This window comes from Oncorhynchus nerka, linkage group LG18 (genome assembly GCF_034236695.1).
Source record: "Oncorhynchus nerka isolate Pitt River linkage group LG18, Oner_Uvic_2.0, whole genome shotgun sequence".
Lineage (NCBI taxonomy): Eukaryota > Metazoa > Chordata > Actinopteri > Salmoniformes > Salmonidae > Oncorhynchus > Oncorhynchus nerka.
This window is the reverse complement of record NC_088413.1, coordinates 14,125,293-14,147,529: the sequence shown is the minus strand read 5'-3', so window position 1 is coordinate 14,147,529 and position 22,237 is coordinate 14,125,293. Positions and strand designations below refer to the sequence as shown.

The following is a 22,237-nucleotide window of genomic DNA, read 5'->3' as shown; positions in this document are numbered from 1 at the left end:
AATAATGAATGAATCAAATGATTGATGGACCCGTCTATCTGTTTCTTCAGCATTCTGTCTCTGTCTCTTAGTCCATGAAGTCCCTGTCCTCCTTCCTTCCTTATATAATAAAAAACGAATGAAAACTCCTACAATGAAAAAAAACCTCATACATTAAAATGTCACTCCACAATAACAATCGACAATTCATACTACTAATTTAAAATGCACATTGTAGACCCCAATCAATAGAGTTATGTGACACTGTAGACATACACAGTAAAGTAAACAAAAAATATCCTGGCCAGTACGGGTATCGAACCCGCGAACTTCGCGTTATTAGCACGACGCTCTAACCAACTGAGCTAACCGGCCTGAGATAACACTCAGCCAACCGAAGAGGGTTACAGCCATATATGGGTCTGGACAGGGCAGTTGATATACAATGTCTACATTCTACCATTAGAGGGCAGAGAACGTAAACAAATCCAGACACGGTTCGATCCCTCCTTGGTTGATTGAGTAAATAAAACACTAAACAATACAGTAACTATGACTAAACAACCATAATACAGTAACTATGACTAAACAACCATAATACAGTAACTATGACTAAACAACCATAATACAGTAACTATGACTAAACAATCACGATACAGTAACTATGACTAAACAACCATAATACAGTAACTATGACTAAACAATCACGATACAGTAACTATGACTAAACAATCACAATACAGTAACTATGACTAAACAATCACAATACAGTAACTATGACTAAACAATCACGATACAGTAACTATGACTAAACAATCACAATACAGTAACTATGACTAAACAATCACAATACAGTAACTATGACTAAACAATCACAATACAGTAACTATGACTAAACAATCACGATACAGTAACTATGACTAAACAATCACGATACAGTAACTATGACTAAACAATCACGATACAGTAACTATGACTAAACAACCATAATACAGTAACTATGACTAAACAATCACGATACAGTAACTATGACTAAACAATCACAATACAGTAACTATGACTAAACAATCACAATACAGTAACTATGACTAAACAATCACAATACAGTAACTATGACTAAACAACCATAATACAGTAACTATGACTAAACAACCATAATACAGTAACTATGACTAAACAACCATAATACAGTAACTATGACTAAACAATCACGATACAGTAACTATGACTAAACAACCATAATACAGTAACTATGACTAAACAATCACGATACAGTAACTATGACTAAACAACCATAATACAGTAACTATGACTAAACAATCACGATACAGTAACTATGACTAAACAACCATAATACAGTAACTATGACTAAACAATCACAATACAGTAACTATGACTAAACAATCACGATACAGTAACTATGACTAAACAATCACAATACAGTAACTAAACAATCACAATACAGTAACTACGACAACCATCACAATACACTAACTATGACTAATAGTTAGAGAGGCAGGTAGCCTAGTGGTTAGAGAGGCAGGTAGCATAGTGGTTAGAGAGGCAGGTAGCATAGTGGTTAGAGAGGCAGGTAGCCTAGTGATTAGAGAGACGGGTAGCCTAGTGGTTAGAGAGGCGGGTAGCCTAGTGGTTAGAGAGGCGGGTAGCCTAGTGGTTAGAGAGGCGGGTAGCCTAGTGGTTAGAGAGGCGGGTAGCCTAGTGGTTAGAGAGGCGGGTAGCCTAGTGGTTAGAGGGACGGGTAGCCTAGTGGTTAGAGGGACGGGTAGCCTAGTGGTTAGAGGGACGGGCAGCCTAGTGGTTAGAGGGACGGGCAGCCTAGTGGTTAGAGAGGCGGGTAGCCTAGTGGTTAGAGGGACGGGTAGCCTAGTGGTTAGAGGGACGGGTAGCCTAGTGGTTAGAGAGGCGGGTAGCCTAGTGGTTAGAGGGGCAGGTAGCCTAATGGTTAGAGAGACAGGTAGTCTAGTGGTTAGAGGGGCGGGTAGCCTAGTGGTTAGAGAGGCGGGTAGCCTAGTGGTTAGAGAGGCGGGTAGCCTAGTGGTTAGAGAGGCGGGTAGCCTAGTGGTTAGAGGGAGGTAGCCTAGTGGTTAGAGAGACGGGTAGCCTAGTGGTTAGAGAGAGGCGGGTAGCCTAGTGGTTAGAGAGGCGGGTAGCCTAGTGGTTAGAGGGACGGGTAGCCTAGTGGTTAGAGGGTAGCCTAGTGGTTAGCCTAGTGGTTAGAGAGACTAGGGTAGTCTAGTGGTTAGAGGGGCGGGCAGCCTAGTGGTTAGAGAGGCGGGCAGTCTAGTGGTTAGAGAGGCGGGTAGCCTAGTGGTTAGAGAGGCGGGTAGTCTAGTGGTTAGAGAGGCAGGTAGCCTAATGGTTAGAGAGACAGGTAGTCTAGTGGTTAGAGGGGCGGGCAGCCTAGTGGTTAGAGAGGCGGGTAGCCTAGTGGTTAGAGGGCGGGTAGCCTAGTGGTTAGAGAGGCGGGTAGTCTAGTGGTTAGAGGGGCGGGCAGCCTAGTGGTTAGAGAGGCGGGCAGTCTAGTGGTTAGAGAGGCGGGTAGCCTAGTGGTTAGAGAGGCGGGTAGTCTAGTGGTTAGAGGGGCGGGCAGCCTAGTGGTTAGAGAGGCGGGTAGCCTAGTGGTTAGAGGGGCGGGCAGCCTAGTGGTTAGAGGGGCGGGCAGCCTAGTGGTTAGAGGGGCAGGTAGCCTAATGGTTAGAGAGACAGGTAGTCTAGTGGTTAGAGGAGCGGGCAGCCTAGTGGTTGGAGGGGCGGGCAGCCTAGTGGTTAGAGGAGCGGGCAGCCTAGTGGTTAGAGAGGCGGGTAGCCTAGTGGTTAGAGAGGCGGGTAGCCTAGTGGTTAGAGGGGCGGGTAGTCTAGTGGTTAGAGAGGCGGGTAGCCTAGTGGTTAGAGAGGCGGGTAGTCTAGTGGTTAGAGGGGCGGGTAGCCTAGTGGTTAGAGAGACGGGTAGCCTAGTGGTTAGAGAGGCGGGTAGCCTAGTGGTTAGAGAGGCAGGTAGCCTAGTGGTTAGAGGGGCGGGTAGTCTAGTGGTTAGAGAGGCGGGTAGCCTAGTGGTTAGAGAGGCGGGTAGTCTAGTGGTTAGAGAGGCGGGTAGCCTAGTGGTTAGAGGTCCGGGCAGCCTAGTGGTTGGAGGGTATTTTCCTCCAAGAAAATTGAGCATATGTAAAATAAACAAGTTATTAAAATGTATTTACATTGGGTCTAATGTGTGAGTCATGTTTATTGTGTGTGCGTGTGTGTGAGTCATGTTTATTGTGTGTGTGAGTCATGTTTATTGTGCGTGTGGGAGAGCGAGAGAGAATGTGTACGTATGTAGTATTTCATGTTTTCCTTGTCAGCCCCCATCTCACCTAACCGTGACCTCTCCACCACCTGTGAGCCTGCTACTCCTGGGAACCCTGTACATTAGTGAGGGCTGTTGTGGACCTGTACATTAGCGAGGGCTGTTGGGGCTCTGTACATTAGTGAGGGCTGTTGGGGACCTGTACATTAGTGAGGGCTGTTGAGGCTCTGTACATTAGCGAGGGCTGTTGGGGCTCTGTACATTAGTGAGGGCTGTTGGGGCTCTGTACATTAGTGAGGGCTGTTGGGGACCTGTACATTAGTGAGGGCTGTTGGGGCTCTGTACATTAGTGAGGGCTGTTGGGGCTCTGTACATTAGTGAGGGCTGTTGGGGAACTGTACTTTAGTGAGGGCTGTTGGAACCCTGTACATTAGTGAAGGCTGTTGGGGCTCTGTACGTTAGTGAGGGCTGTTGGAACCCTGTACATTAGTGAGGGCTGTTGGGGACCTGTACATTTGTGAGGGCTGTTGGGCCTCTGTACATTTGTGAGGGCTGTTGGAACCCTGTACATTAGTGAGGGCTGTTGGGGACCTGTACATTAGTGAGGGCTGTTGGGGACCTGTACATTAGTGAGGGCTGTTGGAACCCTGTACATTAGTGAGGGCTGTTGGAACCCTGTACATTAGTGAGGGCTGTTGGGGACCTGTACATTAGCGAGGGCTGTTGGAACCCTGTACATTAGTGAGGGCTGTTGGGGACCTGTACATTAGTGAGGGCTGTTGGAACCCTGTACATTAGTGAGGGCTGTTGGAACCCTGTACATTAGTGAGGGCTGTTGGGGCTCTGTACATTAGTGAGGGCTGTTGGAACCCTGTACATTAGTGAGGGCTGTTGGGGCTCTGTACATTAGTGAGGGCTGTTGGAATCCTGTACATTAGTGAGGGCTGTTGGAACCCTGTACATTAGTGAGGGCTGTTGGAACCCTGTACATTAGTGAGGGCTGTAGGAACCCTGTACATTAGTGAGGGCTGTTGGGGCTCTGTACATTAGTGAGGGCTGTTGGAAACCTGTACATTAGTGAGGGCTGTTGGAACCCTGTACATTAGTGAGGGCTGTTGGGGCTCTGTACATTAGTGAGGGCTGTTGGAACCCTGTACATTAGTGAGGGCTGTTGGAACCCTGTACATTAGCGAGGGCTGTTGGAACCCTGTACATTAGTGAGGGCTGTTGGAACCCTGTACATTAGCGAGGGCTGTTGGAACCCTGTACATTAGCGAGGGCTGTTGGAACCCTGTATATTAGTGAGGGCTGTTGGAACCCTGTACATTAGCGAGGGCTGTTGGGGACCTGTACATTAGCGAGGGCTGTTGGAACCCTGTACATTAGTGAGGGCTGTTGGGGACCTGTACACTAGTGAGGGCTGTTGGAACCCTGTACATTGGTGAGGGCTGTTGGAACCCTGTACATTAGTGAGGGCTGTTGGAACCCTATACATTAGTGAGGGCTGTTGGGGCTCTGTACCTTAGTGAGGGCTGTTGGGGACCTGTACATTAGTGAGGGCTGTTGGGGCTCTGTACATTAGTGAGGGCTGTTGGGGACCTGTACATTAGTGAGGGCTGTTGGAACCCTGTACATTAGTGAGGGCTGTTGGGGCTTTGTACATTATTGAGGGCTGTTGGGGCTCTGTACATTAGTGAGGGCTGTTGGAACCCTGTACATTAGTGAGGGCTGTTGGGGCTATGTACATTAGTGAGGGCTGTTGGAACCCTGTAAATTAGTGAGGGCTGTTGGGGACCTGTACATTAGTGAGGGCTGTTGGGAACCCTGTACATTAGTGAGGGCTGTTGAGGCTCTGTACTTTAGTGAGGGCTGTTGGAACCCTGTACATTAGTGAAGGCTGTTGGGGCTCTGTACGTTAGTGAGGGCTGTTGGAACCCTGTACATTAGTGAGGGCTGTTGGGGACCTGTACATTAGTGAGGGCTGTTGGGGCTCTGTACATTTGTGAGGGCTGTTGGAACCCTGTACATTAGTGAGGGCTGTTGGGGACCTGTACATTAGTGAGGGCTGTTGGAACCCTGTACATTAGTGAGGGCTGTTGGAACCCTGTACATTAGTGAGGGCTGTTGGGGACCTGTACATTAGCGAGGGCTGTTGGAACCCTGTACATTAGTGAGGGCTGTTGGGGACCTGTACATTAGTGAGGGCTGTTGGAACCCTGTACATTAGTGAGGGCTGTTGGAACCCTGTACATTAGTGAGGGCTGTTGGGGCTCTGTACATTAGTGAGGGCTGTTGGAACCCTGTACATTAGTGAGGGCTGTTGGGGCTCTGTACATTAGTGAGGGCTGTTGGAAACCTGTACATTAGTGAGGGCTGTTGGAACCCTGTACATTAGTGAGGGCTGTTGGGGCTCTGTACATTAGTGAGGGCTATTGGAACCCTGTACATTAGTGAGGGCTGTTGGAACCCTGTACATTAGTGAGGGCTGTTGGAACCCTGTACATTAGCGAGGGCTGTTGGAACCCTGTACATTAGTGAGGGCTGTTGGAACCCTGTACATTAGCGAGGGCTGTTGGAACCCTGTACATTAGCGAGGGCTGTTGGAACCCTGTATATTAGTGAGGGCTGTTGGAACCCTGTACATTAGCGAGGGCTGTTGGGGACCTGTACATTAGCGAGGGCTGTTGGAACCCTGTACATTAGTGAGGGCTGTTGGGGACCTGTACACTAGTGAGGGCTGTTGGAACCCTGTACATTGGTGAGGGCTGTTGGAACCCTGTACATTAGTGAGGGCTGTTGGAACCCTATACATTAGTGAGGGCTGTTGGGGCTCTGTACCTTAGTGAGGGCTGTTGGGGACCTGTACATTAGTGAGGGCTGTTGGGGCTCTGTACATTAGTGAGGGCTGTTGGGGACCTGTACATTAGTGAGGGCTGTTGGAACCCTGTACATTAGTGAGGGCTGTTGGGGCTTTGTACATTATTGAGGGCTGTTGGGGCTCTGTACATTAGTGAGGGCTGTTGGAACCCTGTACATTAGTGAGGGCTGTTGGGGCTATGTACATTAGTGAGGGCTGTTGGAACCCTGTAAATTAGTGAGGGCTGTTGGGGACCTGTACATTAGTGAGGGCTGTTGGGAACCCTGTACATTAGTGAGGGCTGTTGAGGCTCTGTACTTTAGTGAGGGCTGTTGGAACCCTGTACATTAGTGAAGGCTGTTGGGGCTCTGTACGTTAGTGAGGGCTGTTGGAACCCTGTACATTAGTGAGGGCTGTTGGGGACCTGTACATTAGTGAGGGCTGTTGGGGCTCTGTACATTTGTGAGGGCTGTTGGAACCCTGTACATTAGTGAGGGCTGTTGGGGACCTGTACATTAGTGAGGGCTGTTGGAACCCTGTACATTAGTGAGGGCTGTTGGAACCCTGTACATTAGTGAGGGCTGTTGGGGACCTGTACATTAGCGAGGGCTGTTGGACCCTGTACATTAGTGAGGGCTGTTGGGGACCTGTACATTAGTGAGGGCTGTTGGAACCCTGTACATTAGTGAGGGCTGTTGGAACCCTGTACATTAGTGAGGGCTGTTGGGGCTCTGTACATTAGTGAGGGCTGTTGGAACCCTGTACATTAGTGAGGGCTGTTGGGGCTCTGTACATTAGTGAGGGCTGTTGGAAACCTGTACATTAGTGAGGGCTGTTGGAACCCTGTACATTAGTGAGGGCTGTTGGGGCTCTGTACATTAGTGAGGGCTGTTGGAACCCTGTACATTAGTGAGGGCTGTTGGTGAGGGCTGTTGGAACCCTGTACATTAGCGAGGGCTGTTGGAACCCTGTACATTAGCGAGGGCTGTTGGAACCCTGTACATTAGTGAGGGCTGTTGGAACCCTGTACATTAGTGAGGGCTGTTGGAACCCTGTACATTAGCGAGGGCTGTTGGGGACCTGTACATTAGCGAGGGCTGTTGGAACCCTGTACATTAGTGAGGGCTGTTGGGGACCTGTACATTAGTGAGGGCTGTTGGAACCCTGTACATTGGTGAGGGCTGTTGGAACCCTGTACATTAGTGAGGGCTGTTGGAACCCTATACATTAGTGAGGGCTGTTGGGGCTCTGTACATTAGTGAGGGCTGTTGGGGACCTGTACATTAGTGAGGGCTGTTGGGGCTCTGTACATTAGTGAGGGCTGTTGGGGACCTGTACATTAGTGAGGGCTGTTGGAACCCTGTACATTAGTGAGGGCTGTTGGGGATTTGTACATTATTGAGGGCTGTTGGGGCTCTGTACATTAGTGAGGGCTGTTGGAACCCTGTACATTAGTGATGGCTGTTGGGGCTATGTACATTAGTGAGGGCTGTTGGAACCCTGTAAATTAGTGAGGGCTGTTGGGGACCTGTACATTAGTGAGGGCTGTTGGGAACCCTGTACATTAGTGAGGGCTGTTGAGGCTCTGTACTTTAGTGAGGGCTGTTGGAACCCTGTACATTAGTGAAGGCTGTTGGGGCTCTGTACGTTAGTGAGGGCTGTTGGAACCCTGTACATTAGTGAGGGCTGTTGGGGACCTGTACATTAGTGAGGGCTGTTGGGGCTCTGTACATTTGTGAGGGCTGTTGGAACCCTGTACATTAGTGAGGGCTGTTGGGGACCTGTACATTAGTGAGGGCTGTTGGAATCCTGTACATTAGTGAGGGCTGTTGGAACCCTGTACATTAGTGAGGGCTGTTGGGGACCTGTACATTAGCGAGGGCTGTTGGAACCCTGTACATTAGCGAGGGCTGTTGGGGACCTGTACATTAGTGAGGGCTGTTGGAACCCTGTACATTAGTGAGGGCTGTTGGAACCCTGTACATTAGTGAGGGCTGTTGGGGCTCTGTACATTAGTGAGGGCTGTTGGGGACCTGTACATTAGTGAGGGCTGTTGGGGCTCTGTACATTAGTGAGGGCTGTTGGGGACCTGTACATTAGTGAGGGCTGTTGGAACCCTGTACATTAGTGAGGGCTGTTGGGGCTTTGTACATTATTGAGGGCTGTTGGGGCTCTGTACATTAGTGAGGGCTGTTGGAACCCTGTACATTAGTGAGGGCTGTTGGGGCTATGTACATTAGTGAGGGCTGTTGGAACCCTGTAAATTAGTGAGGGCTGTTGGGGACCTGTACATTAGTGAGGGCTGTTGGGAACCCTGTACATTAGTGAGGGCTGTTGAGGCTCTGTACTTTAGTGAGGGCTGTTGGAACCCTGTACATTTGTGAGGGCTGTTGGAACCCTGTACATTAGTGAGGGCTGTTGGGGACCTGTACATTAGTGAGGGCTGTTGGAACCCTGTACATTAGTGAGGGCTGTTGGAACCCTGTACATTAGTGAGGGCTGTTGGGGACCTGTACATTAGCGAGGGCTGTTGGAACCCTGTACATTAGTGAGGGCTGTTGGGGACCTGTACATTAGTGAGGGCTGTTGGAACCCTGTACATTAGTGAGGGCTGTTGGAACCCTGTACATTAGTGAGGGCTGTTGGGGCTCTGTACATTAGTGAGGGCTGTTGGAACCCTGTACATTAGTGAGGGCTGTTGGGGCTCTGTACATTAGTGAGGGCTGTTGGAAACCTGTACATTAGTGAGGGCTGTTGGAACCCTGTACATTAGTGAGGGCTGTTGGGGCTCTGTACATTAGTGAGGGCTGTTGGAACCCTGTACATTAGTGAGGGCTGTTGGAACCCTGTACATTAGCGAGGGCTGTTGGAACCCTGTACATTAGCGAGGGCTGTTGGAACCCTGTACATTAGCGAGGGCTGTTGGAACCCTGTACATTAGCGAGGGCTGTTGGAACCCTGTATATTAGTGAGGGCTGTTGGAACCCTGTACATTAGCGAGGGCTGTTGGGGACCTGTACATTAGCGAGGGCTGTTGGAACCCTGTACATTAGTGAGGGCTGTTGGGGACCTGTACACTAGTGAGGGCTGTTGGAACCCTGTACATTGGTGAGGGCTGTTGGAACCCTGTACATTAGTGAGGGCTGTTGGAACCCTATACATTAGTGAGGGCTGTTGGGGCTCTGTACATTAGTGAGGGCTGTTGGGGACCTGTACATTAGTGAGGGCTGTTGGGGCTCTGTACATTAGTGAGGGCTGTTGGGGACCTGTACATTAGTGAGGGCTGTTGGAACCCTGTACATTAGTGAGGGCTGTTGGAGATTTGTACATTATTGAGGGCTGTTGGGGCTCTGTACATTAGTGAGGGCTGTTGGAACCCTGTACATTAGTGATGGCTGTTGGGGCTATGTACATTAGTGAGGGCTGTTGGAACCCTGTAAATTAGTGAGGGCTGTTGGGGACCTGTACATTAGTGAGGGCTGTTGGGAACCCTGTACATTAGTGAGGGCTGTTGAGGCTCTGTACTTTAGTGAGGGCTGTTGGAACCCTGTACATTAGTGAAGGCTGTTGGGGCTCTGTACGTTAGTGAGGGCTGTTGGAACCCTGTACATTAGTGAGGGCTGTTGGGGACCTGTACATTAGTGAGGGCTGTTGGGGCTCTGTACATTTGTGAGGGCTGTTGGAACCCTGTACATTAGTGAGGGCTGTTGGGGACCTGTACATTAGTGAGGGCTGTTGGAATCCTGTACATTAGTGAGGGCTGTTGGAACCCTGTACATTAGTGAGGGCTGTTGGGGACCTGTACATTAGTGAGGGCTGTTGGAACCCTGTACATTAGCGAGGGCTGTTGGGGACCTGTACATTAGTGAGGGCTGTTGGAACCCTGTACATTAGTGAGGGCTGTTGGAACCCTGTACATTAGTGAGGGCTGTTGGGGCTCTGTACATTAGTGAGGGCTGTTGGGGACCTGTACATTAGTGAGGGCTGTTGGGGCTCTGTACATTAGTGAGGGCTGTTGGGGACCTGTACATTAGTGAGGGCTGTTGGAACCCTGTACATTAGTGAGGGCTGTTGGGGCTTTGTACATTATTGAGGGCTGTTGGGGCTCTGTACATTAGTGAGGGCTGTTGGAACCCTGTACATTAGTGAGGGCTGTTGGGGCTATGTACATTAGTGAGGGCTGTTGGAACCCTGTAAATTAGTGAGGGCTGTTGGGGACCTGTACATTAGTGAGGGCTGTTGGGAACCCTGTACATTAGTGAGGGCTGTTGAGGCTCTGTACTTTAGTGAGGGCTGTTGGAACCCTGTACATTAGTGAAGGCTGTTGGGGCTCTGTACGTTAGTGAGGGCTGTTGGAACCCTGTACATTAGTGAGGGCTGTTGGGGACCTGTACATTAGTGAGGGCTGTTGGGGCTCTGTACATTTGTGAGGGCTGTTGGAACCCTGTACATTAGTGAGGGCTGTTGGGGACCTGTACATTAGTGAGGGCTGTTGGAACCCTGTACATTAGTGAGGGCTGTTGGAACCCTGTACATTAGTGAGGGCTGTTGGGGACCTGTACATTAGCGAGGGCTGTTGGAACCCTGTACATTAGTGAGGGCTGTTGGGGACCTGTACATTAGTGAGGGCTGTTGGAACCCTGTACATTAGTGAGGGCTGTTGGAACCCTGTACATTAGTGAGGGCTGTTGGGGCTCTGTACATTAGTGAGGGCTGTTGGAACCCTGTACATTAGTGAGGGCTGTTGGGGCTCTGTACATTAGTGAGGGCTGTTGGAAACCTGTACATTAGTGAGGGCTGTTGGAACCCTGTACATTAGTGAGGGCTGTTGGGGCTCTGTACATTAGTGAGGGCTGTTTGGAACCCTGTACATTAGTGAGGGCTGTTGGAACCCTGTACATTAGCGAGGGCTGTTGGAACCCTGTACATTAGTGAGGGCTGTTGGAACCCTGTACATTAGCGAGGGCTGTTGGAACCCTGTACATTAGCGAGGGCTGTTGGAACCCTGTATATTAGTGAGGGCTGTTGGAACCCTGTACATTAGTGAGGGCTGTTGGGGCTCTGTACATTAGCGAGGGCTGTTGGAACCCTGTACATTAGTGAGGGCTGTTGGGGACCTGTACACTAGTGAGGGCTGTTGGAACCCTGTACATTGGTGAGGGCTGTTGGAACCCTGTACATTAGTGAGGGCTGTTGGAACCCTATACATTAGTGAGGGCTGTTGGGGCTCTGTACATTAGTGAGGGCTGTTGGGGACCTGTACATTAGTGAGGGCTGTTGGGGCTCTGTACATTAGTGAGGGCTGTTGGGGACCTGTACATTAGTGAGGGCTGTTGGAACCCTGTACATTAGTGAGGGCTGTTGGGGATTTGTACATTATTGAGGGCTGTTGGGGCTCTGTACATTAGTGAGGGCTGTTGGAACCCTGTACATTAGTGAGGGCATTAGTGAGGGCTGTTGGAACCCTGTAAATTAGTGAGGGCTGTTGGGGACCTGTACATTAGTGAGGGCTGTTGGGAACCCTGTACATTAGTGAGGGCTGTTGGGGCTCTGTACATTAGTGAGGGCTGTTGGAACCATGTACATTAGTGAGGGCTGTTGGGGCTCTGTACATTAGTGAGGGCTGTTGGAACCCTGTACATTAGTGAGGGCTGTTGGAACCCTGTACATTAGTGAGGGCTGTTGGGGCTCTGTACATTAGTGAGGGCTGTTGGGGACCTGTACATTAGTGAGGGCTGTTGGGGCTCTGTACATTAGTGAGGGCTGTTGGGGACCTGTACATTAGTGAGGGCTGTTGGGCTGTACATTAGTGAGGGCTGTTGGGGCTTTGTACATTATTGAGGGCTGTTGGGGCTCTGTACATTAGTGAGGGCTGTTGGAACCCTGTACATTAGTGAGGGCTGTTGGAACCCTGTACATTAGTGAGGGCTGTTGGAACCCTGTAAATTAGTGAGGGCTGTTGGGGACCTGTACATTAGTGAGGGCTGTTGGGAACCCTGTACATTAGTGAGGGCTGTTGGGCTCTGTACATTAGTGAGGGCTGTTGGAACCCTGTACATTAGTGAAGGCTGTTGGGGCTCTGTACATTAGTGAGGGGCTACATTAGTGAGGGCTGTTGGGGACCTGTACATTAGTGAGGGCTGTTGGGGCTCTGTACATTTGTGAGGGCTGTTGGAACCCTGTACATTAGTGAGGGCTGTTGGGGACCTGTACATTAGTGAGGGCTGTTGGAACCCTGTACATTAGTGAGGGCTGTTGGAACCCTGTACATTAGTGAGGGCTGTTGGGGACCTGTACATTAGTGAGGGCTGTTGGAACCCTGTACATTAGTGAGGGCTGTTGGGGACCTGTACATTAGTGAGGGCTGTTGGAACCCTGTACATTAGTGAGGGCTGTTGGAACCTGTACATTAGTGAGGGCTGTTGGGGCTCTGTACATTAGTGAGGGCTGTTGGAACCCTGTACATTAGTGAGGGCTGTTGGGGCTCTGTACATTAGTGAGGGCTGTTGGAAACCTGTACATTAGTGAGGGCTGTTGGAACCCTGTACATTAGTGAGGGCTGTTGGGGCTCTGTACATTTGAGGGCTGTTTGGAACCCTGTACATTAGTGAGGGCTGTTGGAACCCTGTACATTAGTGAGGGCTGTTGGAACCCTGTACATTAGTGAGGGCTGTTGGAACCCTGTACATTAGTGAGGGCTGTTGGAACCCTGTACATTAGTGAGGGCTGTTGGAACCCTGTATATTAGTGAGGGCTGTTGGAACCCTGTACATTAGTGAGGGCTGTTGGGGACCTGTACATTAGCGAGGGCTGTTGGAACCCTGTACATTAGTGAGGGCTGTTGGGGACCTGTACACTAGTGAGGGCTGTTGGAACCCTGTACATTGGTGAGGGCTGTTGGAACCCTGTACATTAGTGAGGGCTGTTGGAACCCTGTACATTAGTGAGGGCTGTTGGGGCTCTGTACATTAGTGAGGGCTGTTGGGGACCTGTACATTAGTGAGGGCTGTTGGGGCTCTGTACATTAGTGAGGGCTGTTGGGGACCTGTACATTAGTGAGGGCTGTTGGAACCCTGTACATTAGTGAGGGCTGTTGGGGATTTGTACATTATTGAGGGCTGTTGGGGCTCTGTACATTAGTGAGGGCTGTTGGAACCCTGTACATTAGTGAGGGCTGTTGGGGCTATGTACATTAGTGAGGGCTGTTGGAACCCTGTAAATTAGTGAGGGCTGTTGGGGACCTGTACATTAGTGAGGGCTGTTGGGAACCCTGTACATTAGTGAGGGCTGTTGAGGCTCTGTACTTTAGTGAGGGCTGTTGGAACCATGTACATTAGTGAAGGCTGTTGGGGCTCTGTACGTTAGTGAGGGCTGTTGGAACCCTGTACATTAGTGAGGGCTGTTGGGGACCTGTACATTAGTGAGGGCTGTTGGGGCTCTGTACATTTGTGAGGGCTGTTGGAACCCTGTACATTAGTGAGGGCTGTTGGGGACCTGTACATTAGTGAGGGCTGTTGGGTACATTAAGGGCTGTTGGAACCCTGTACATTAGTGAGGGCTGTTGGGGACCTGTACATTAGCGAGGGCTGTTGGAACCCTGTACATTAGTGAGGGCTGTTGGGGACCTGTACATTAGTGAGGGCTGTTGGAACCCTGTACATTAGTGAGGGCTGTTGGAACCCTGTACATTAGTGAGGGCTGTTGGGGCTCTGTACATTAGTGAGGGCTGTTGGAACCCTGTACATTAGTGAGGGCTGTTGGGGCTCTGTACATTAGTGAGGGCTGTTGGAACCCTGTACATTAGTGAGGGCTGTTGGAACCCTGTACATTAGTGAGGGCTGTTGGAACCCTGTACATTAGTGAGGGCTGTAGGAACCCATACATTAGTGAGGGCTGTTGGGGCTCTGTACATTAGTGAGGGCTGTTGGAACCCTGTACATTAGTGAGGGCTGTTGGAACCCTGTACATTAGTGAGGGCTGTTGGGGCTCTGGGTGAGTGCTGTTGGAACCCTGTACATTAGTGAGGGCTGTTGGGGCTCTGTACATTAGTGAGGGCTGTTGGAACCCTGTACATTAGTGAGGGCTGTTGGAACCCTGTACATTAGTGAGGGCTGTTGGGGACCTGTACATTAGTGAGGGCTGTTGGAACCCTGTACATTAGTGAGGGCTGTTGGGGACCTGTACATTAGTGAGGGCTGTTGGAACCCTGTACATTAGTGAGGGCTGTTGGAACCCTGTACATTAGTGAGGGCTGTTGGACCCTGTACATTACTGAGGGCTGTTGGAACCCTGTACATTAGTGAGGGCTGTTGGGGACCTGTACATTAGTGAGGGCTGTTGGAACCCTGTACATTAGTGAGGGCTGTTGGGGAGTACATTAGTGAGGGCTGTTGGAACCCTGTACATTAGTGAGGGCTGTTGGAACCCTGTACATTAGTGAGGGCTGTTGGAACCCTGTACATTAGTGAGGGCTGTTGGGGCTCTGTACATTAGTGAGGGCTGTTGGGGCTCTGTACATTAGTGAGGGCTGTTGGGGCTCTGTACATTAGTGAGGGCTGTTGGAACCCTGTACATTAGTGAGGGCTGTTGGGGCCTGTACATTAGTGAGGGCTGTTGGAACCCTGTACATTAGTGAGGGCTGTTGGGGCTCTGTACATTAGTGAGGGCTGTTGGGAAACCTGTACATTAGTGAGGGCTGTTGGAACCCTGTACATTAGTGAGGGCTGTTGGAACCCTGTACATTAGTGAGGGCTGTTGGGGACCTGTACATTAGTGAGGGCTGTTGGAACCCTGTACATTAGTGAGGGCTGTTGGGGACCTGTACATTAGTGAGGGCTGTTGGAACCCTGTACATTAGTGAGGGCTGTTGAACCCTGTACATTAGTGAGGGCTGTTGGAACCTGTACATTAGTGAGGGCTGTTGGAACCCTGTACATTAGTGAGGGCTGTTGGGGCTCTGTACATTAGTGAGGGCTGTTGGGGCTCTGTACATTAGTGAGGGCTGTTGGGGCTCTGTACATTAGTGAGGGCTGTTGGGGCTCTGTACATTAGTGAGGGCTGTTGGGGACCTGTACATTAGTGAGGGCTGTTGGAACCCTGTACATTAGTGAGGGCTGTTGGGGCCTGTACATTAGTGAGGGCTGTTGGGGCCCTGTACATTAGTGAGGGCTGTTGAGGCTCTGTACATTAGTGAGGGCTGTTGGGTACATTAGTGAAGGCTGTTGGGGCTCTGTACATTAGTGAGGGCTGTTGGAACCCTGTACATTAGTGAGGGCTGTTGGGGACCTGTACATTAGTGAGGGCTGTTGGGGCTCTGTACATTTGTGAGGGCTGTTGGAACCCTGTACATTAGTGAGGGCTGTTGGGGACCTGTACATTAGTGAGGGCTGTTGGAACCCTGTACATTAGTGAGGGCTGTTGGAACCCTGTACATTAGTGAGGGCTGTTGGGGACCTGTACATTAGTGAGGGCTGTTGGAACCCTGTACATTAGTGAGGGCTGTTGGGGACCTGTACATTAGTGAGGGCTGTTGGAACCCTGTACATTAGTGAGGGCTGTTGGAACCCTGTACATTAGTGAGGGCTGTTGGGGACCTGTACATTAGTGAGGGCTGTTGGAACCCTGTACATTAGTGAGGGCTGTTGGGGCTCTGTACATTAGTGAGGGCTGTTGGAAACCTGTACATTAGTGAGGGCTGTTGGAACCCTGTACATTAGTGAGGGCTGTTGGGGCTCTGTACATTAGTGAGGGCTGTTGGAACCCTGTACATTAGTGAGGGCTGTTGGAACCCTGTACATTGAGGGCTGTTGGAACCCTGTACATTAGTGAGGGCTGTTGGAACCCTGTACATTAGTGAGGGCTGTTGGAACCCTGTACATTAGTGAGGGCTGTTGGAACCCTGTATATTAGTGAGGGCTGTTGGAACCCTGTACATTAGCGAGGGCTGTTGGGGGTACATTAAGGGCTGTTGGAACCCTGTACATTAGTGAGGGCTGTTGGGGACCTGTACACTAGTGAGGGCTGTTGGAACCCTGTACATTGGTGAGGGCTGTTGGAACCCTGTACATTAGTGAGGGCTGTTGGAACCCTATACATTAGTGAGGGCTGTTGGGGCTCTGTACATTAGTGAGGGCTGTTGGGGACCTGTACATTAGTGAGGGCTGTTGGGGCTCTGTACATTAGTGAGGGCTGTTGGGGACCTGTACATTAGTGAGGGCTGTTGGAACCCTGTACATTAGTGAGGGCTGTTGGGGATTTGTACATTATTGAGGGCTGTTGGGGCTCTGTACATTAGTGAGGGCTGTTGGAACCCTGTACATTAGTGATGGCTGTTGGGGCTATGTACATTAGTGAGGGCTGTTGGAACCCTGTAAATTAGTGAGGGCTGTTGGGGACCTGTACATTAGTGAGGGCTGTTGGGAACCCTGTACATTAGTGAGGGCTGTTGAGGCTCTGTACTTTAGTGAGGGCTGTTGGAACCCTGTACATTAGTGAAGGCTGTTGGGGCTCTGTACGTTAGTGAGGGCTGTTGGAACCCTGTACATTAGTGAGGGCTGTTGGGGACCTGTACATTAGTGAGGGCTGTTGGGGCTCTGTACATTTGTGAGGGCTGTTGGAACCCTGTACATTAGTGAGGGCTGTTGGGGACCTGTACATTAGTGAGGGCTGTTGGAATCCTGTACATTAGTGAGGGCTGTTGGAACCCTGTACATTAGTGAGGGCTGTTGGGGACCTGTACATTAGCGAGGGCTGTTGGAACCCTGTACATTAGCGAGGGCTGTTGGGGACCTGTACATTAGTGAGGGCTGTTGGAACCCTGTACATTAGTGAGGGCTGTTGGAACCCTGTACATTAGTGAGGGCTGTTGGGGCTCTGTACATTAGTGAGGGCTGTTGGGGACCTGTACATTAGTGAGGGCTGTTGGGGCTCTGTACATTAGTGAGGGCTGTTGGGGACCTGTACATTAGTGAGGGCTGTTGGAACCCTGTACATTAGTGAGGGCTGTTGGGGCTTTGTACATTATTGAGGGCTGTTGGGGCTCTGTACATTAGTGAGGGCTGTTGGAACCCTGTACATTAGTGAGGGCTGTTGGGGCTCTGTACATTAGTGAGGGCTGTTGGAACCCTGTACATTAGTGAGGGCTGTTGGGGACCTGTACATTAGTGAGGGCTGTTGGGAACCCTGTACATTAGTGAGGGCTGTTGGGCTCTGTACATTAGTGAGGGCTGTTGGAACCCTGTACATTAGTGAGGGCTGTTGGAACCCTGTACATTAGTGAGGGCTGTTGGGGACCTGTACATTAGTGAGGGCTGTTGGAACCCTGTACATTAGTGAGGGCTGTTGGAACCCTGTACATTAGTGAGGGCTGTTGGGGACCTGTACATTAGTGAGGGCTGTTGGAACCCTGTACATTAGTGAGGGCTGTTGGGGACCTGTACATTAGTGAGGGCTGTTGGAACCCTGTACATTAGTGAGGGCTGTTGGCTGTACATTAGTGAGGGCTGTTGGGGCTCTGTACATTAGTGAGGGCTGTTGGAACCCTGTACATTAGTGAGGGCTGTTGGGGCTCTGTACATTAGTGAGGGCTGTTGGAAACCTGTACATTAGTGAGGGCTGTTGGAACCCTGTACATTAGTGAGGGCTGTTGGGGCTCTGTACATTAGTGAGGGCTGTTGGAACCCTGTACATTAGTGAGGGCTGTTGGAACCCTGTACATTTGAGGGCTGTTGGAACCCTGTACATTAGTGAGGGCTGTTGGAACCCTGTACATTAGTGAGGGCTGTTGGAACCCTGTACATTAGTGAGGGCTGTTGGAACCCTGTACATTAGTGAGGGCTGTTGGAACCCTGTACATTAGCGAGGGCTGTTGGGGACCTGTACATTGAGGGCTGTTGGGCTGTTGGGGACCTGTACATTAGTGAGGGCTGTTGGAACCCTGTACATTAGTGAGGGCTGTTGGAACCCTGTACATTAGTGAGGGCTGTTGGAACCCTACATTAGTGAGGGCTGTTGGGGCTCTGTACATTAGTGAGGGCTGTTGGGGACCTGTACATTAGTGAGGGCTGTTGGGGCTCTGTACATTAGTGAGGGCTGTTGGGGACCTGTACATTAGTGAGGGCTGTTGGAACCCTGTACATTAGTGAGGGCTGTTGGAGATTTGTACATTATTGAGGGCTGTTGGGGCTCTGTACATTAGTGAGGGCTGTTGGAACCCTGTACATTAGTGAGGGCTGTTGGGGCTATGTACATTAGTGAGGGCTGTTGGGTAAATTAGTGAGGGCTGTTGGGGACCTGTACATTAGTGAGGGCTGTTGGGAACCCTGTACATTAGTGAGGGCTGTTGAGGCTCTGTACTTTAGTGAGGGCTGTTGGAACCCTGTACATTAGTGAAGGCTGTTGGGGCTCTGTACATTAGTGAGGGCTGTTGGAACCCTGTACATTAGTGAGGGCTGTTGGGGACCTGTACATTAGTGAGGGCTGTTGGGGCTCTGTACATTTGTGAGGGCTGTTGGAACCCTGTACATTAGTGAGGGCTGTTGGGGACCTGTACATTAGTGAGGGCTGTTGGAATCCTGTACATTAGTGAGGGCTGTTGGAACCCTGTACATTAGTGAGGGCTGTTGGGGACCTGTACATTAGTGAGGGCTGTTGGAACCCTGTACATTAGCGAGGGCTGTTGGGGACCTGTACATTAGTGAGGGCTGTTGGAACCCTGTACATTAGTGAGGGCTGTTGGAACCCTGTACATTAGTGAGGGCTGTTGGGGCTCTGTACATTAGTGAGGGCTGTTGGGGACCTGTACATTAGTGAGGGCTGTTGGGGCTCTGTACATTAGTGAGGGCTGTTGGGGACCTGTACATTAGTGAGGGCTGTTGGAACCCTGTACATTAGTGAGGGCTGTTGGGGCTTTGTACATTATTGAGGGCTGTTGGGGCTCTGTACATTAGTGAGGGCTGTTGGAACCCTGTACATTAGTGAGGGCTGTTGGGGCTATGTACATTAGTGAGGGCTGTTGGAACCCTGTAAATTAGTGAGGGCTGTTGGGGACCTGTACATTAGTGAGGGCTGTTGGGAACCCTGTACATTAGTGAGGGCTGTTGAGGCTCTGTACTTTAGTGAGGGCTGTTGGAACCCTGTACATTAGTGAAGGCTGTTGGGGCTCTGTACGTTAGTGAGGGCTGTTGGAACCCTGTACATTAGTGAGGGCTGTTGGGGACCTGTACATTAGTGAGGGCTGTTGGGGCTCTGTACATTTGTGAGGGCTGTTGGAACCCTGTACATTAGTGAGGGCTGTTGGGGACCTGTACATTAGTGAGGGCTGTTGGAACCCTGTACATTAGTGAGGGCTGTTGGAACCCTGTACATTAGTGAGGGCTGTTGGGGACCTGTACATTAGCGAGGGCTGTTGGAACCCTGTACATTAGTGAGGGCTGTTGGGGACCTGTACATTAGTGAGGGCTGTTGGAACCCTGTACATTAGTGAGGGCTGTTGGAACCCTGTACATTAGTGAGGGCTGTTGGGGCTCTGTACATTAGTGAGGGCTGTTGGAACCCTGTACATTAGTGAGGGCTGTTGGGGCTCTGTACATTAGTGAGGGCTGTTGGAAACCTGTACATTAGTGAGGGCTGTTGGAACCCTGTACATTAGTGAGGGCTGTTGGGGCTCTGTACATTAGTGAGGGCTGTTTGGAACCCTGTACATTAGTGAGGGCTGTTGGAACCCTGTACATTAGCGAGGGCTGTTGGAACCCTGTACATTAGTGAGGGCTGTTGGAACCCTGTACATTAGCGAGGGCTGTTGGAACCCTGTACATTAGCGAGGGCTGTTGGAACCCTGTATATTAGTGAGGGCTGTTGGAACCCTGTACATTAGCGAGGGCTGTTGGGGACCTGTACATTAGCGAGGGCTGTTGGAACCCTGTACATTAGTGAGGGCTGTTGGGGACCTGTACACTAGTGAGGGCTGTTGGAACCCTGTACATTGGTGAGGGCTGTTGGAACCCTGTACATTAGTGAGGGCTGTTGGAACCCTATACATTAGTGAGGGCTGTTGGGGCTCTGTACATTAGTGAGGGCTGTTGGGGACCTGTACATTAGTGAGGGCTGTTGGGGCTCTGTACATTAGTGAGGGCTGTTGGGGACCTGTACATTAGTGAGGGCTGTTGGAACCCTGTACATTAGTGAGGGCTGTTGGGGATTTGTACATTATTGAGGGCTGTTGGGGCTCTGTACATTAGTGAGGGCTGTTGGAACCCTGTACATTAGTGAGGGCTGTTGGGGCTATGTACATTAGTGAGGGCTGTTGGAACCCTGTAAATTAGTGAGGGCTGTTGGGGACCTGTACATTAGTGAGGGCTGTTGGGAACCCTGTACATTAGTGAGGGCTGTTGAGGCTCTGTACTTTAGTGAGGGCTGTTGGAACCATGTACATTAGTGAAGGCTGTTGGGGCTCTGTACGTTAGTGAGGGCTGTTGGAACCCTGTACATTAGTGAGGGCTGTTGGAACCCTGTACATTAGTGAGGGCTGTTGGGGCTCTGTACATTAGTGAGGGCTGTTGGGGACCTGTACATTAGTGAGGGCTGTTGGGGCTCTGTACATTAGTGAGGGCTGTTGGGGACCTGTACATTAGTGAGGGCTGTTGGAACCCTGTACATTAGTGAGGGCTGTTGGGGCTTTGTACATTATTGAGGGCTGTTGGGGCTCTGTACATTAGTGAGGGCTGTTGGAACCCTGTACATTAGTGAGGGCTGTTGGGGCTATGTACATTAGTGAGGGCTGTTGGAACCCTGTAAATTAGTGAGGGCTGTTGGGGACCTGTACATTAGTGAGGGCTGTTGGGAACCCTGTACATTAGTGAGGGCTGTTGAGGCTCTGTACTTTAGTGAGGGCTGTTGGAACCCTGTACATTAGTGAAGGCTGTTGGGGCTCTGTACGTTAGTGAGGGCTGTTGGAACCCTGTACATTAGTGAGGGCTGTTGGGGACCTGTACATTAGTGAGGGCTGTTGGGGCTCTGTACATTTGTGAGGGCTGTTGGAACCCTGTACATTAGTGAGGGCTGTTGGGGACCTGTACATTAGTGAGGGCTGTTGGAACCCTGTACATTAGTGAGGGCTGTTGGAACCCTGTACATTAGTGAGGGCTGTTGGGGACCTGTACATTAGTGAGGGCTGTTGGAACCCTGTACATTAGTGAGGGCTGTTGGGGACCTGTACATTAGTGAGGGCTGTTGGAACCCTGTACATTAGTGAGGGCTGTTGGAACCCTGTACATTAGTGAGGGCTGTTGGGGCCTGTACATTAGTGAGGGCTGTTGGAACCCCATTAGTGAGGGCTGTTGGGGCTCTGTACATTAGTGAGGGCTGTTGGAAACCTGTACATTAGTGAGGGCTGTTGGAACCCTGTACATTAGTGAGGGCTGTTGGGGCTCTGTACATTAGTGAGGGCTGTTGGAACCCTGTACATTAGTGAGGGCTGTTGGAACCCTGTACATTAGTGAGGGCTGTTGGAACCCTGTACATTAGTGAGGGCTGTTGGAACCCTGTACATTAGTGAGGGCTGTTGGAACCCTGTACATTAGTGAGGGCTGTTGGAACCCTGTATATTAGTGAGGGCTGTTGGAACCCTGTACATTAGTGAGGGCTGTTGGGGACCTGTACATTAGCGAGGGCTGTTGGAACCCTGTACATTAGTGAGGGCTGTTGGGGACCTGTACACTAGTGAGGGCTGTTGGAACCCTGTACATTGGTGAGGGCTGGAACCCTGTACATTAGTGAGGGCTGTTGGAACCCTATACATTAGTGAGGGCTGTTGGGGCTCTGTACATTAGTGAGGGCTGTTGGGACCTGTACATTAGTGAGGGCTGTTGGGGCTCTGTACATTAGTGAGGGCTGTTGGGGACCTGTACATTAGTGAGGGCTGTTGGAACCCTGTACATTAGTGAGGGCTGTTGGGGATTTGTACATTATTGAGGGCTGTTGGGGCTCTGTACATTAGTGAGGGCTGTTGGAACCCTGTACATTAGTGAGGGCTGTTGGGGCCTGTACATTAGTGAGGGCTGTTGGAACCCTGTACATTAGTGAGGGCTGTTGGGGACCTG

At 50.5% G+C, this 22,237-nt stretch overlaps 1 non-coding gene across 1 annotated transcript; it reads right to left on the bottom strand.

Moving 5' to 3' along the window:
• Nucleotides 1-280: 280 nt before the first annotated feature.
• trnai-aau (transfer RNA isoleucine (anticodon AAU)) lies at nt 281-354 on the bottom strand. The gene has a single exon. It is a non-coding gene; the product is annotated as a tRNA-Ile (tRNA).
• Nucleotides 355-22,237: the final 21,883 nt, after the last annotated feature.